The sequence below is a fragment of the Syngnathus leptorhynchus genome, chromosome 12 (assembly GCF_054491065.1).
Source record: "Syngnathus leptorhynchus isolate UIUO chromosome 12, UIUO_Slep, whole genome shotgun sequence".
Classification (NCBI taxonomy): Eukaryota; Metazoa; Chordata; class Actinopteri; order Syngnathiformes; family Syngnathidae; genus Syngnathus; species Syngnathus leptorhynchus.
The window spans coordinates 7,462,353-7,479,009 of record NC_141206.1 but is presented as its reverse complement, the minus strand read 5'-3'; the positions used below and the strand labels follow the sequence as shown (position 1 = coordinate 7,479,009).

General features: G+C 44.2%; 1 protein-coding gene across 2 annotated transcripts in view; it reads right to left on the bottom strand.

Annotated features, from left to right (window-relative positions):
• LOC147048171 (uncharacterized) overlaps positions 1-16,657 on the bottom strand; it is a 153,036-nt gene that overhangs the window by 26,761 nt on the left and 109,618 nt on the right. For both annotated transcript variants that reach the window (XR_015067736.1, XM_085926030.1), the window contains exons 9-10: positions 7,155-7,293; positions 5,960-6,024 (exon numbers count right to left, since the gene is read on the bottom strand). The gene's annotated coding sequence lies outside the window, so the exon portion shown is untranslated. The remainder of the gene's footprint in view (positions 1-5,959; positions 6,025-7,154; positions 7,294-16,657) is intronic.

Sequence of the window (16,657 nt, the reverse complement as noted above, 5' to 3'; positions counted from 1 at the left end):
CCTGTCACTCAGAGTTAATCAGGTTGATTTTTGTGTGAGCGCAGAAGAGCCTGCCGCCGCCGTTGCTGCGCACTTTACATTACAAGTCAACCAAAGTCATCACGCGGCGCTTGTTGCCGACACAATTTTGTGCTTATGGGGAAAATGGGGGCCTCTGTTCTTTGTTCGCTTCCTGGTATTATTGTAGCCATGGCAACCCTGCCGCAATCACGTCCTAAAGTGAGGAAAGGCTGGTGTTCGCAATATCCGCGGTTACATAACTGGCCATGTCTCTGGAAAACAGTCGAGAGCAATTTCAAGTCAAACGAGTCCAACGCCGAGCTCCGCGCTTTTTCAAGTCGCGTGTTGTTCCAAATACAGTCGCACGATTTGATGTGCAAAAAAAAAGCCCTGGCGATATTTACACTTTTCATCGAGCCGTGTAAAGCAAACACCTCATCACAAATCGCAGGCCTGGATGATCGATGACTCGGATCCCGGCTTTGTTTGGATGTGTTGAAACGAGCTGAGCCTCGCTCCCTCGGGGCGAAGACACTGAGGGAATCACTTAAAGAGCTTTAAAGACTCACGCGGCCCCGCCTCTGCGCATACAAGTTGACTGCGCCTTGTGACCCGCGGCACCGTGAACTATGATCTTGCCTCCCGACTTAAGCAAACAAGCCATAATTCTTCATCGATACGACATTCGACAAGCTGAGCAAGGAAGCTCAGGCAGATGAGTGCCTGGCGATATACACAACACTTCCTATGACTTCTTAACTCAAGATAGATTTCCAATTTTTATATCTCATCAAACAATGATTATGTAAACATGGATCACACCGAAAATAAACCAATACACAAAATATAGTGTATAAAAAAACTAAACAAAAACAAATCTATTGTGATGTTATTGTTCAGATCTAGGTCAAACTATTAAAAACACAGTTTTTATGATTTGGACTGGACTTTGCAGATTTTTGTTTGACTGTACAGCGCAAGACGAGAAACGGGCACTATTAGCGCTCGGCTGCGGTCGGTCCGGTACTCTCTCGAGTCCGGTGGTGTAAATTCCAAATGCGAGCCAGCCATGATTGCAATCTTTCAAAAGCAGCTTGTATGGCATCCAAGCAATGTGGAGCTCTCTGGCACCACAATAGCAAATTAAATGTGCCTCTTTTCCACTGATATTAGTCACAGCCTACTGATGTAATGTTTCCCCCCGGAGCCTGATTTGGTCCTCCCTCTATGATTATGGCGGCACACTTGAGGAGGATATCCAAGACTTATAACGCCGCAATCATCGGAGGCCACCTGATCTCTTTCGGAAGCACTTAAACGACCCGCACTCGCTGGCATCCTGAGTTTGCTTAGGCCCTAATTTCCCTCCCACTCACTCACGTGTGTGTGTTTACTTGTGCCATCTTAGGTACATATGTTAGCATGTACGCGTACGCCCGCACTTAAGCTGTCACGGCCTCACAGAAAGTCGGCTGATTGCTCTGATGCGAGTGCAAAAATGTGTCGGCCGTGGGGTGACCCTTGTCCTTTTTTTTTTTCCAGCTTGGACAATTTCACCTGAGCCCTTGCACCAGTTACCGGTGGCGCTGGTGGGAATAATGGGGCCTGGCACAGCTCTGGAAGCTATTTGCCATCAGCGTACACTGATTGGAGCAGCCCAGTGGAGGGAGGGCGCAGAGGTTGCCGGTTGAGGTTGAAATTAGCGGAGGGCACCGGGGGCCTCTGGTCGGGTGTCAAGCCTGATTAGGTGGATGGCGGCCTCGCCGACACGCCGCGAAGAGCGCCTACCCCGAAAAACATGTGCGTGAACAGTCCCAGGCATGTGTGCGTAGGACACGGTGCCAAGGACTTCAATGAGAAGCAATCTGTAAAGAATAACTTGGACTTTTGAAAGTGTTCCTCTGACAAGGATTGGCTCCGAGTTAAAGGAGACCGACGAAAACCAAGGACAGAATTCCTTCATTTTCCATAAATCCACGTTTCAGATCACTGCGGCTCTGCTTGGCTGAAGCCCGCAACGGCGCCGCCTTCCACCTCCCCTCGCCAAATGGATGTAACGTGTCGCCAAAGCACCTTTTTGTCAGCAAATCCTAGAAAAGCTTTTTACGAAAGCAAAAAAAAAAACGTGACGAGGCTGCCAAATGGAATCTCACTCCTGACGCGTGAAGGGAGTGCGCTTCAACGGTTTGCCCATCAACTTCCCGCCTGATGTCACGCTTGTCGCGATTTCATGACACATTAAAGCCATTTCAGCGACGATGTCACCCGCCCCCCCATTCGCCACTTTCCATCCTTCCTTTGCTTCCTTCCAGCTAGCGAGGGCCTACTCAATGTCTGTTATTAAATGCTAGTTAGGTAAAGTTGGTTGAAATCTGTGTCGCTTGGCTGGGTGACGAAACTGAATGCCAATGATGGAAGTTATTAAAAGGCTCATCAAGTCTCAAGGCCACATGAGCCGAGCAGTCCTAGAAGCTGTTTTGCTAGCACCCATTTGTAATCACGCTAACTAACGCTATCATGATATCACGATGTAGCATAACTACAAAGTGGTTTGTTGAGTTGCGTCCAAATGATCTGATTTACGAGTCTCAGGGTAATTCGGCTCATTTTATGCTTTGAAAAAAAAAAAAGATCTCAACTCACAGTTAGGCAGATAGCTAACAATTCTTGAACGAGAACGCAAATCCAGTTTACTGTCAAACTAAATATTATACAAATACATTTCCGTGTGTGTTTAAAACAACCACACAGCTTAGCATTAGGTAAGTCTGTTTCGCTTAATGTGAACAAAAATGCCAACCACTATTGATGGGCTAATAATGAGTAGCGTGATCAGTACTGTGGTATTATAGCCCTTTGAATATTTGAACATGGCAACAACATATGCAGACAGGCATTAGGACAATATTCACAGGTATATAGTCTTTATCCTCTGTAAAGAACAACTAACATTGTAGCTGCTTACTAAGTGACCACCTCTACGAATCTCTGTACGTCAGTCTTATGCTAGCCTCAAAATGCACTCACCAGAAGAAGCAGCAATTCTTTCATTATATCGTAATTATATGTTTACAAATTTTATATATATTTAGCTTGGATTATTTGCTTAATATGTCATTGAAAAATGATTCCTATTCAACAAATACAAAAAAGAAAAATCCCCCAAAATGCAAGATCCAAACGTCAGTGGAACTTAAGGAGCTTCTCGTCTAGAAGTCAAAAGGGAGCTTTTCAGGAAAAAAAGAAAATGTGACCCAGCCGCCACATACAATATCACTCCTGACACACTAGCGGAGTGCGCGTCCAGCCGTTAAGCCATCAGAAGCCTGCCTGATTACACTTGTGGCGATTACGGCGCACATTACTGCCATTTTTGCTCAGACGCCAATCAAATATGAATGGCTTTCCTCTGAGAGGGGCGCCTGCTCAGGGTAATGGCTTCCTCTGGAAAGAATTTTGGAGGTGAAAAGTTATTTTAAGGGGGACGTTTGGGCTGAAAGATGAGAGTTGATGGAGGGGTGAAGATGACCCACTAATGTGGTTGGGGGGGGGCGGGGTTCTTGGGTAGTAATAGGATAATATAATATAACCAAACAGGAATTTGGCTACAATCCACATCATGTATATAGGAAGAAAAATGTAATAATCATAGATAAATACATTTTTCAGCATCAGGAGATTTGGACAAGATTTGTTTTCTTAGAAATTTGAAGTTGTCAAAAACATCCAGTAAATCTTAGCGAGAGGGGGACACAAAGGCCAACAAAGATGCGTCCCATCACATGCTGATTCGTCACTGTCACACTGATGCAGGAAATCTTACATTTTGCACGGACAGCTGGCAAGTCAGGCGATAATCCGTTCGCGTCCGCATTTTTCTCGCCCTTTCCATTCAAAACTAAAATAACAAAACGGCCTTTGAATGCATCAACAGATTTTTTTTTCCGCCTTGACAAAAAGCTTACATTCATCTTGTGGAAATACCTGAAGACATGCCATAAACTCTTAGAGAGGTGAGCAGAGAGAAACATTCCATTCCCCCCAACAGATAAACGCCAAAACAGCCCCTGGTGTCAAAATGTCTTACGAGCCATCATAAACAATTTTTCAGGGTCTGAGTCAGGCGTTCAACAGTCAAATTGTTTGTGACCAGCTGTCAAACCAACAGAACAACCATGCCAAGGAATTGGAAAAGTGCACTGAAAAACATTTTTTAAAACCTGTCAGCAAGAATATTTGACTCCATATGTTTTGTTTTTGCCTGGACACTGTTGTAAATCTATTATAATCGAACGGCGTTGTCTTAATTTTGTTTTTATTATTATTTTGTCACCATTTATACATTTTTTTTAAATTTCTTTCGCTGTTTTTTCTGGCAAAAGGAAAAAACAACATGCAGTTCAGTCTTGGTGAGTGCTATTCTCGTTCTTCTTTGCTTGACTCTTCAAGCTAGCATGTCACCCCGATAATTCCCCACCCTCATGACGCCTAGGCTTTTAATTCTTCTTCCGCCCTCCGTATCTTCCATGGGGACGGCCGTTTAAGGAGGTGTTAATGTGGACTACTCTATTCCAGATAAACTCCACGTGTCAACGCTCTGTAATTCTCGTAGCGGACTTAGCATGTCGTTTAAGCGCCATAATTCTGAGCATGTAAAGTATTCCGCCAATTGACACAGTGATCGGTTCTAATTAGAAAAAGCTTTTTTTGAACCAAACTGTTTGTTTATGACACGAGTCTGACCGTGATGATTCGTGTTTTCAAATTACCATTAGCACGTCGCTTCCGTCTATCTCCTGCTTAGCCGCGCGGCGGTCGGGCTGCTATTTTGAGCTGCTCTATGGCAAACGCTGAGCCCTCAAATCCAGAAGGGTCTGCGGATGGCGCCACTAGTAGCCAGTCAGTCTCACCCCCCCCCCCCCTCCCGCCACCTCCGAGCTCCCCAGCCAGCAGCACTCAGAGCCAAGGTCCAGGAATTAGCGCCAGCACCCGTCCAGACAACAGATCAATGGGCCCGGTCCTGTATTGATAGGGCCACTTGGGCTCCAGAAGTGGCTGCTAATCCCTGCAGTTTATCAGCTCCGCTGGCTGCCCTGGACCCGTTGTCTGCTACACACTTACACTTGTGGACACGTACACGCTTTCTTGTAAACATCAGGACTTCTATTCACGTTAGCTCCGACAAGCACTCATGATAGAGGTCGCCCGCCTCTCTCATCGCGTTGCCCTTTTCCCGCAAGCGTGGCGTCAACCGCATTACGCCGGGTGTTAGGGCTGCGGCTATAGAGTTGCCTTGTTTGAGTTCACCTCAGCTGGGTGGCTGTAACTGTATCCAGTGTCCTGCATGTTAAAGTGGGGGGAGGAGGGGGGGAGGGCGCAGAGGCACGCTGGCTGGTAGACAGAAAGTCTGACCGGAGTGTGGCCCATTGATTCTAATGGGCATTTTTAGGGGGCCTAATGATGGGAATCTATTCACGCCTCACTTGTCACGCCTTATTAAGGCGAAGCAACAATGAGTCCATTCACACTGGCTCCAGTTACCTCACTCAAACCTCCGTTTGGAGGCGGCTTTTGCTCATTTTGACCACGCACGCATCAAAAGGCTGGAGGCCAAAGGAATCTGGGTTGGGTTTCAATCAAACAATGTCATGTTTCTTAATATTGTTATGCTCTGGCCGCTTAAATTCGCCACCTCTTTCATTAAATTAATTTGTAGCAAAACAATTGCTTGTTTCTATCTAACTTTGGGGATTCAGCCTTGCGTCTGAGCAGTGCGGGCATTGCGTTTCAAGTTGTAATATCAACGATCACCACTAGATGGCAGACATGTCTTTGTTGTGCCCTACAATGTGAGTAGGCCTCATCATTTCGGGAAGGATGTGCATATCACCTCAATAATATAAAAAAAAATGTGTGCATTTGTGTGAAAATAAATGACAAAATGAGTTCTTGCACTTACTGTTGGTGTCTTGCTCATCGGTTTTGTGACATCCTTGAACGGTCATTTTTATAGAGCCTTTGGCGCTGCAAAGAAATAAATAAAGTACGTGGTTATTTTTTTAATTGTGACCATTTCTCATAGTTTTTAGCTGTTTTAGAACTAAACGAGAAGCGCAAAGACTTATGGGCAAGTGAGGCTGGCAGGTGTCATAAACCAAATAAACAAAGGCCAACAACTAAAGCTACACAACCTGTACAAACAAGTCATTATCACCTGGCAGACCAACAAAAAATGTGTCAGCAAACAATGGAGGTGACTGATGAGGTGACGAGGGATTTGGCCCTGGGTGAGAGGTGGGCGGAGCCAGGTAAATCAATAGAATAAATGAGCAAATTATACCCTAGATACCTGCATTATACAGCATCCTGAGGTTATTATTTAAGAGCAATGCAAAGTTTAAAATGTCATTCAAAGGTGGTTAGTTTATCGTTTAGTATTAGTGAATACTTTTGGAAATACATTGTACACTGTATACAGTAAAGTATATAAATGTACCATACAGTTAACAGTACAGTATATATATTTGGATAGCTAGCAAGCTCGCCAACAAGCTCACTAACTAACTTGCAAGCTAGCTATCTAAGCTAGCTAGCAGGATGGATGGATGGCTAGATTGATAGCTAGTGCTTACTATGTAAAGATGAACCAATTTATGAATCTTTATTAGTCTATAGAGTAGCACTATAAGTGGTTTAGAAGCCTGTCAATGGCAATTTGGCCTTTATTGGCATGACACGAGTCCACGAAAGCACAGTAGCCACATCTAACCCCGCATTAGTCGTGTGTATGTGTGTGTTCCAATCTTTGCCAAGGTCATGTGGAGTGGCTTCCTGTAAAGCCGGGCCATATATCAGGTGTGCGACGACGCCCGCAGATAAACGCCGCGCGCCACCTTGCACTCCGGCCCCCCATTTACGCGCGCGTCTGTGTACACATGCTTTTAGCCAGCCACTTAACAGGCGGGATTAAGTCAGCATGGAGATAATTGCCGGGTGAATGCAGACGGCGGGCCGCTGTGTGCCACTCAAAAGATCCACAGACACCTTTTGTCAACTTTTACCTTTTGTCTCTGTGCAGAATGTACTGAAGGGAGAGGGGGGGGGGCGAGATGAGGTAAGCAAAAGAACGTCGTTAGGGGCGGGTTGGACATTACCTTTGGAGGGAGGGCTGTTTGTTCATTGTGACATGAATGCTGTCTAAAGAAGAGGAGTGTCTGTAAATATTGATCGCCGCATGAAGCACTCTCGGTCTCTCAGACGGATTCACCCTGGAGCTCTGTGCTTTTGTTCAGCCTGTTTGACATGGAGACAACAGTTCACATATGAAAAGACCAGCAGGGATATGCGCCTTTCATTACAAAACAAAGATGGGATATGGACACAGACAAAAAAAAAAAAAAAAAAATCAGAACACATATAGAAGATATACTGTAATGCATTTATCAGCCACTTTTTGGAGTGTTTCTGTTTCAGTGCAATAACATTTTATTGTATACTAATACTTGGTAGGGAGATATTTGTACTTCCTGACTTCCCAACAATGTGCTTTAGTGTTTATTTAAAACACATCCCTTATTCAATGGCATGGGCGAGTAGTTTAATGATGGCTCCAGGGCCTTCGTGCCGTGCACCATAATCTCTTACTGGCAGTCAGTCATTTTTCTCCTTTCACTCTTTCCTCATCCTGGCCCTGAAGGAGGTAAGGGGGTGAAGTCACGGTCAGGAGTCGTGAATGAAGGCCAACGTTGCTCTCTTCGCGCAACCATCACAAGATCTGCCTTTTTTCAGCCCTTCTGCTGCCGAGTCAGAAGACAGACAGCAAGCAAGAAGGTGCGTCGGCGCAAACATGGCGCTCTGCTTACAGTGACGTGCCACGCCGCTTGTTCACGTGCCGCGCCGTGTCACATTTCACATTCGGCGACTCGTTTTCGACTGCGTGTGTGCAAACAGAAGCCCAAACACCAGTTGGATGAGTCCGGCCATAAAAGTGTCTAAATTATTTACACGGCGTGTTAAAATATGCATGCAGGCTGGCAGTTCAACAAAAGGATATTTTGAAGAGCCTCTTCAGACAGAGTGGTTTCGTGTGATTTGAATAGAACTGTCCAGACTATCATATTCTACAATTGTAGTTCTGTGAACTTCCTTCTCTGGAGTTTACATAAGCAAGGAACCATATTTGATTATTTAAAAAGCGTAATTTGAAAAGAAAAAAACCATTGTCACATTTGTCGGTAGTACAAACTGTTAAGCTGTACAATATATATGATAAGAAAAAAATATTATATATATATACATTTATAAACACAATTTTGATTGCCGTGATTAAATAAATTTGATCGTCAGCAATGTTTACATTTCATATGTGGGCTCTGCTGCGTGTCTACAAAAAAAACAAAAACTGTTTCTTATCTAGTAGTCAGCCAACCACCAGGGGGCGAGATGCAAGGATAAGATTTCATTAGGGAGGTTTCAAGAAGAAGCAAGTGCACCCTGCTGACCGTCGTGGCAAGAGAAGAAAGTACAGCAGAAATTGGAGATGAGGAGCATCATGATGAAAAGCTTCAGTCTTTAGAGGGATCAAATATACATTGTCTGGATTTATTTTGGATTCATAGCGAGTGATGTCTAAAAACATTGGTGTCAAAAATAACTCATTAAGGGTCCAAAAAGTACCAGCCCCATTTTTTTTCATTTTAAATTATTTTTCTTTTTAGATGGTCCTGCACAAGCTCAATTGATGCAGCAGTGTGATGATACAGTTTTACTGTCTGCCTAACACTCTTGTCTTCAAGACCACTGTATTAGCATAGTTCATTTCTTTTTCCACTTGCGTGTTCAAGCATCGTGTCTTGATGCTGACACAAAAATGCTTTAGCTACGCTTATGGCGAAAGGGGTCCATTTTTAGCTCCTAAGCTCAGACTCAGTCAGCTCAGTCTTTGATGTGACACACAAAAACATCAGCACCACGCGGTGAGCGCATTCGCAGCTGTCTCAGCAAAGATCGCGGCGCCACGTCTGGGCGGCCAACGGAACTTGACATCTCATCCTTGCTTTTTTTTTTTTCTTCCCTCTTGACAGCCTCTGCTTCGTGTCACTCCATCGCCATCCCCGCCTGATTTCATAACCCATCGGACGGCACGGCGCGGCGCGTCACGGGCCTTTTGGCGTGTTACGGCGCTGATCGACATTTCGTGGCAGCTACCTGACGCCCGAAGCTGGCAGCTCACCTCCATCACTGTCACAATCCCGCATTCCAGTTTTTCCAGGCCCCATCGCAAGCATGATTAATAGCTGTGCCTAAAGATTCAAAAGAAGTAACTTAAGTAACTCAAGTAACTAAGTAGCCACTGTATTATATGTGTGTGTGTGTGTCTGTATATATATTAGGGATGTGCCAATAAAAGATTCTTAGTCTGTTTTGTGTTCTTTTTAACAAAAGTATTGTAAAATATGTGCCTCATCTCAGGCTAGATGCTAATTGTTGATAACGGCAGTCTGGCCATTAAGCCCGAGGGTTTCAAAGCCCGTAAATCGTCTTTGTATTTTGTTGTTCTTTGACAATCGGGGTCATCTCGACGGCTGACCCCTCTGTTGTCTGGGGGGGGGGGGCACGCTTGAGCAGTAAATATCCATAGTGAAGGTGTGCCGCCTCAATCCAGCGGCAGACGCTCAACAGGCCGCTGGTGACAGATAAGTGGCGAGACGAGCCCTGACAGGTCACAGCTTCTAACGCGACGTGACACCTAATAAGTGCTGCTTTTTCTACCGCAACACGTGCGCACGTAGCAGCACAGCTGAGGACTGCGGAGAAGAAAGGCAGGAGGCGGGCAGGGGAAAAGCGCAGCAAAAACACCACTGGTGGGAAGTAACAAAGTGCAACCATGTTGTTACTTCCCACCACTGCTGCTTTGAAAGGATAAAAGGAAGATTTGGAGAAAACGTGTTGTCTTGTGCCAACCCACAAACCACCGGATTCTCTGTCTCATCTTAAAAAAAAAAAAGCCGGAATAGAGATCAGTTATTATCATTTGTGAAATTGGCATTTTTTTGGCTCCTGTTTTGACAGCAAAAAAAAAAAAAAAAATCAAACGCTAGCTAGCTCCGAGGAAAACGTGAACTACGTAGACGAGTTGGTTTTGTTCGCTGCTTAGCCAAGTCGATTTTTCTGCCTCTGGAAAACACTTCAGCTAGCCACAAGCCAGGAGATTGTTTTTAGGTGGCTGTAAATAGTTTCCATCATTTTGTCTCGGTCCCATTGAAAGAGGCACTGACAGATCATTTCTATTACGTCTGACGCCACTCCTTTGAGTCTGTGTTTACACGTCTTCGTGTAAGAGTCGAAAAGTGGGAATAACAGCCAGGCAGCGAGGATCATGTTAAAAAGAGGCGGATTAAGGCTTTTGTTTATGCGGACTTTTGAGTCATCGCCATTGATTTCCCGAGGTGCGCTTGAGTCCAGAGCGAGCGGAGGTTAGCGGCTGGTCACGTCTTCTACAGCGCTTCACATGATTTGGCGCGTGTGAATGGTGTCGTTTGTTGGGACGCCAGGGGAAAGGGCCCTTTGTCAAATATGGGAAAATTTGGAGAAGAGGGCACCAACTTAATTCCACTGATGCAAGAGGAAGATTTGTGGTCAAAGCCTGCTTGTGTGTGAATCAGCAGCAAATACTTTGTCTAATGTGGGAGGAATTAGACGTGTTGTTTGGGAATGTATTTTAAGGTGAAATTATCTTTCGTGGTCGGCATTCTTCCTTTCCGTCAGGCCTCTCGGGAATTTCTTACGAAATGTGAAGAGCGGCGAAAAACAGGAATGAAGGAAAGAAATTGATTTCTGCTTGAGCATTGAAGAATGAAATTAGGATGCACAAATAGATCCATTTGCACAGTCTATGTAATTCTGTTATATATATATTTTTTTAAAATAATGAACACTGATGTAGAGTGCTATTTTTTTGGGTCAGTGGCTAGAACAGATTAACGGCATTTCAATTTTTCACAAATATTTTGATTTACAAGCACAGTCATGATTGAAATTCAAGTTTCAAGTCAAAGCATCACTCCTGTTTTTTTTTTTTTGGGCAAGAACATGTTTTTTATGATAATTTGACTGAGAAAAAAAAGAGATTGAACGTGACTTGAAAATCCATTCAAAGCTGGAAACTGTCTCGATTGTACACCCTGGATTGGTCGCCAGTCAATCACTCCCATTCACACCAAAGAACAATTTTTGCAGGTTTCAAACGACTAAATTCCCACCACACCCATTTACGTACAGAGCACCGCTTAACCTTACTGATCCCTCGCTAACTCCGTCGCTAGCGCCTCATAAAACCCAAAGGCCGACCCAACCGTAACAACCAATTTCTTTGAACGCATCTTTCTTTTATCGCCTTTGCCATATGAGCTCAATTTTGAAGGTATTGGCAGCCAAAGAGACGTTTTGCGCGGACGGGGAATGCATCCTTTAAAGCGTGTAGCTGTCAGGCCGACTTAGCCACCAGCGTCTCAGACGTAGCCCAGGGGGAAGTGTGCTTTCTGGGCCAGTGGATCCCGTTGATGTTTCGGGCTCCTATGTTACCATGTACGCATCCCGACAGCGTTGTCGTGCGTCGCTGTAAAGTGACTGAATACATTTCAACACGCCAATCCGGCCGGGAGAGGCAGCTGTGATTTAAAATTTGATGGAGCCCAGAGCAACAGATTGGTTCCTGCCGTTCTCGGGGTGTGTCCATGTGTGTGTGAGAGTGAGAGGGGTTACAGTGGCTTTGCTGTGTTGATCATTTTGTGGTTCTTTAACTCCCATGTTGTAAAAGGCACACAAAGCCTTTAGATCTTTGCTGCTGGAAATTCAAAACTTTAAGCCCCAGTGGCAATTCAATGCAGCTCAGTAAAATACAAATATTATCTTGTACTATTTTTTTCCCCCCTCATCTATTTATTTAGATGGCTGCAAACACCATGAGGGATCAAAACCTATGCAAGGGATTGGGGGGAAAAAAAAAAAAAGTCAGCATAAACGGATGTCTCGTTTTTGCTTTAAGCGGTGGTTCTCAAAACACAGAGCACCACCTAAAAAAAAAAGTACTTTCATAATAACTATCATTAAAATGCAAAAAGTGTTCATGTACTAAACACTTCTGGATGTACTCAAATACTTCCTGAAAATGATCTAAATGCTCCTAGATGTACTCAAACAAGCCTGAAAAATATGTTTAAATCTACAGAAATACAAAAATGTTAAATAGTTTCAATATTACACCGGTACTGTATCATATTTCAACTTTATATTCATTACCGATTTGATTTCTCTAGCACATCACGTTTTCAAAATCTGTATGGAAAAACCAGATGTGGTCCAACAAAAATAAAAGCATTCACAAAATCAGCGTGGAAAATATATTTTGGGACAGGACACAAAATGTATCTGATGTGGCCCAGTGATAATCTGGAAGTTGTGTTTCCACCATGTGACCCAACCCTCGCTTCCCACTTGTGTTGAAAGCATCATTTACGCTGTGTTTAGTGGTTGTGGTTACTTTCTCTAAACGCATCCTTGGAAGTGTGACATCACTTGCCTTTGGTGCGCCGACAATATGGAAAAAGTCAGAATCGTGCAACATGAAACGCACTGGGGACAGCGGCGAGATGCTCACTGCGGGTTGGAGCGTGCTCCTTGCCCAACAGGTGTTAGGCATCATATATGCCAGACACAGATTAAAACAAGTTTGCGAGGGATTATCAGCAAAAACGGAGATTTGCAGATTACACACACAGAAGGGGAAATTCACACTTTAATCCTACCGAGGGGGGATGTAATGACTATCTTGCAAGATTTTTTTTTTTTAATATATATTCAGAGACGACCAACTACAGTTACATAGAAAATCCATTTATTTATTGGGTCTACTTGGAAAATCCTTGGCTTTCAAAACACTCGCAATTGTTGTTACATGTTGCTGAAAAAAAAATTGAGTTTATTATTTGGTACGTAAAACAGCGGTGCCACAAAATCCAATTCAATCTGTGACCACACTAGTAATTTCAAACTATGGTACTTGGAATCATCATCGCACGATGCCCCTACTCATCATAGCTGGCAAATTGCATCAATACACACTTGATCTGTAATTTTCCATTTAACTAATCGGCTTTGTCTATTTATGAACGCGGGCACGTAGTCCAAAAAGGTCAATATCAACATATTACTGAGCTGTGAGCGAGCCGCAGAAAGTCACAATGAGACGGAATCGGCGAGTCAGCAGCACCTGCTACTGTTTGCGTGGGACCCAACACACAAATGCAGATGAATAAATACACAAGGACACTGGCACGTACACACTGGTGGCCCCCCCCCCCCGGCTTAATCTAATCAAATGCGATGGCTAGCTCGATTAATAAAGCCAGCTATTGACTTCTAATTGGCGCCGCTCTGCTCTGCTAATTTCCTGGGACGAAGTTACACTAATGCAGTTTGCCTGATGGACTACTTATAGTTCGCTCCCAAGAGAGCCGGCCGGGGCCTTTGAGACGGATAGATGGCAAGGTTGAAGAGGAGGTGGGGGGGGGGAGGGAAGGAGGATGTTAAAGTTTGATAAAGATCACAGGCTGTTGTTTCAGTACAGAGCATTTTCTAATCAGTGGCCCGTTGGAAATGTCATCCAGGCCGGTGTAGCTTTACCGTGCCGTGACACAGGAAAAGGGGAAGGGAGGGGGAAGGGGGGGGGGGTGAGGACGGAGAGTGGCGGAGGGACAGCTCGAGCTGCCGCCTTTCACCAGTGCAGTGTAACACTAGCCACCTGTGCACACACTAATGAATTCCCCGCAAACCACTCGGAGCTCCAAGTGCGTACATACTCGGGGGCCCGGCACACTTTTGCGGGCCCTGATCGCATTAGTTCTGGTGAGCTGACCGCAAATATCTGACCACATATATAAAACAGATTAAGAAGTAAAAAAAAAAAAAAAAACTAAAAAAAAACAAACATGCCTGAGATATTTTTTTTTATTATCTAAACTGAAACCCAGACATGACGGGAATTTTTTTAACCATGTAACACACACACATAGTGTGCTACCATATTTAATCCGTCTAAACAAATATTCATCTGTAAAAGCTTCGAGGTGCAAAATCCTGTTCACCTTTGGCACACCACACCATTCATTTCACAAAAAAAGTTTTCCTATCTAAGTCATATCAATCAACGCTTTATTAACAGTTCTTAAAGTTGTTTTGAATTAAAGTGCGGAATGAAATTCAAGTCCAGAACTGCCATCACTTGCTTCCTCCTTTGCAATAATCCCCACCAATCCTCAGTCAACACACACACAATCATAATTCTGTTTTCTCATGAGGGATATCTCGATCAAGACACGCCAACAGATTATCTCGTGAATTTAGCACTATCTGCGTCTCATTCCGCTCTTAATCTTCCATATTTGCAATCTCAGTCCTGTCCGTAATTCTTCTGGTGGCGCGCTAACAATCCCATAGCGACACATCCTGTAATCCCGGGTTGACACGGATTCTGGAGGTCGAGGCACCTGTTCCGCCACAACGTTGGCTTTGCCTTGGACTACTTTGCAGATTAGCATGTGAGACGTAAACAAATTATGATGACAGCATTTCTATCGTCCGATTCTGGCGAGAATTTGATTGCTCGACTGGTCCAAAACATTTCTTAGCAGACTAGCAAAAGTCCACAAATCAGCCATTCCGTCATTAAAATCTTTCCAATTGCTTCTTTTGACCTGGATTGTGGCAAGTTTTCTTGATCCAGTGTTAAGATCACGTATTAGGGAAGGGATTGGCGTGTTTTAATGCCCCCAGATTACCAGTAATCTCCTCAGATTATTAAAGAAAGGGAGTATCCAGGCGTTGAGCCAATTCAGAGTCCCTATCTTGACATCTACCCAAATTAAAATAATGATGCACGGAATTCGAAATAAGTGTCGCGCTTAGCACGTTCTCGTGGCCGTTTCCTGTTTTCTGCTCCATTTCGGACATGCAAATAGAATTTGATGAGAGCTTTTAAGCACACCCACTATTAGCAGACATTGTTATATTGAATATTGAGCATAGGAAATGGGAAATCCAATTGAGCTTTGTATATAAAATTTGATTTGTCCAGATTTTATTCCAATTATACAAGCAGATTTTGTCCTCCATAAAAGCTATCTTAAAGTGGATCAACGGTGGAAGGATATCGAGATTTATTAAAATAAACCGATACATGTTAAAGTCCATGTGTATTTTTTTTTTTGGGGGGGGGGGGGGGGGGAATCCTAGTCGATCCCTTTGAAAGTGTGTTATTCCGATTGAGCTCACATGACGGCTTGATTCAATCTCTGAAAAAGACACAACGGTAGTCAAAAAAGATAAATCAATTTCTCAGCATCCCGTCTCTGCAAGCTCAGTCCAATTTGAGAAAACACATGACAGCCAGGCCGAGAAAAGATCCCGCTTGCTTGGTCTTGCTCGCACTAACACACGGACAACCTTGTGGAGCGAGATCACACACACACGCACGCATAGGTCAACAGAGGCTGGCTCTCCTTGAACGTGGTCCAAGCACACACTCATTCAATTAGCCGGGACCGCCAGGGCGACGTCAAAGCGGCCCTCCAAACAATGGACATGGGGGATTCATAAACGCGTCAGGGAGGAAATATGAGCTAATGCCACTATTCCAATTAAAGCAACATTTGTTGCCCCGTGACACCTAAATGTGACTCTCGCCAGCTGCTGCTGCCCGCCGCACAATAGAAGGTGTGCGAGGGTTAGGCTGCGTTGTATTGTCGGTCCGGCGATTGTGCGAAAGGTCGAGGCCCGCGTCTCTCGCTCGGGGAAAGTCAGCTCCTTCATCATGCGGAGTGGGAGGCTTTTTTGTTTTCCCTTTGTCAGGGTGATTTCCAACATTCCCTGACCTATAAAGATAAATCATCTCAAGGAAAATATAGCAAACTTTTTTTTTAAACTACAGAAAACTAACTATTAGCCAGGATGTTAGCGTTTCCTTTTTTTCAATTCCGTCACGATTAGATACCGGAGGGTTTGAGTAACAAAATTAACAATGTACTATACCAAAAATACTTGGCCGAGAGACGCGTACATGATTAGTGCCTGTGTAAAAAACAAAAACAAACCGACATGCTATTTTAAGACGATGCTCGGCTAATCTCCATGATTTCCATTACTGTTAGTGGGACCGTTGCCCCTCCCAACATGGCCGCTACGTACATTGCTTTGGATGGGAAGATTTCAACTGCCAACATGGCCGCCACATTGACTCATGTTTTAACCCTGCTGTCAGTCTCTTTCTGACGATAGCAGCGCAACAAGGAATCATGACCGGTCTGTGTCTAATGATGGCACCCATAGGACATTTAATTCTTTGTCCTGTCACTATACATCACCGGCAAAGATAGACAAACATATGTTATTTGCAAATAATTAAGAGTAATTCAATAGTTTCCTTGGTTGGGAATCATTTGTTCTATTGTTAGCATCAACAATTTAGCGTGCGTCTTAAGTGACCGGCGGCACTGAATACACAGGCGCATGGATTCGCTCTCACCCTAAAGCAACATCAGTCCTGCCTTACTTGTGGCGGCTGCGGCCGCCGTCACACAAGACAAGCAAGCGAGACGCCAGT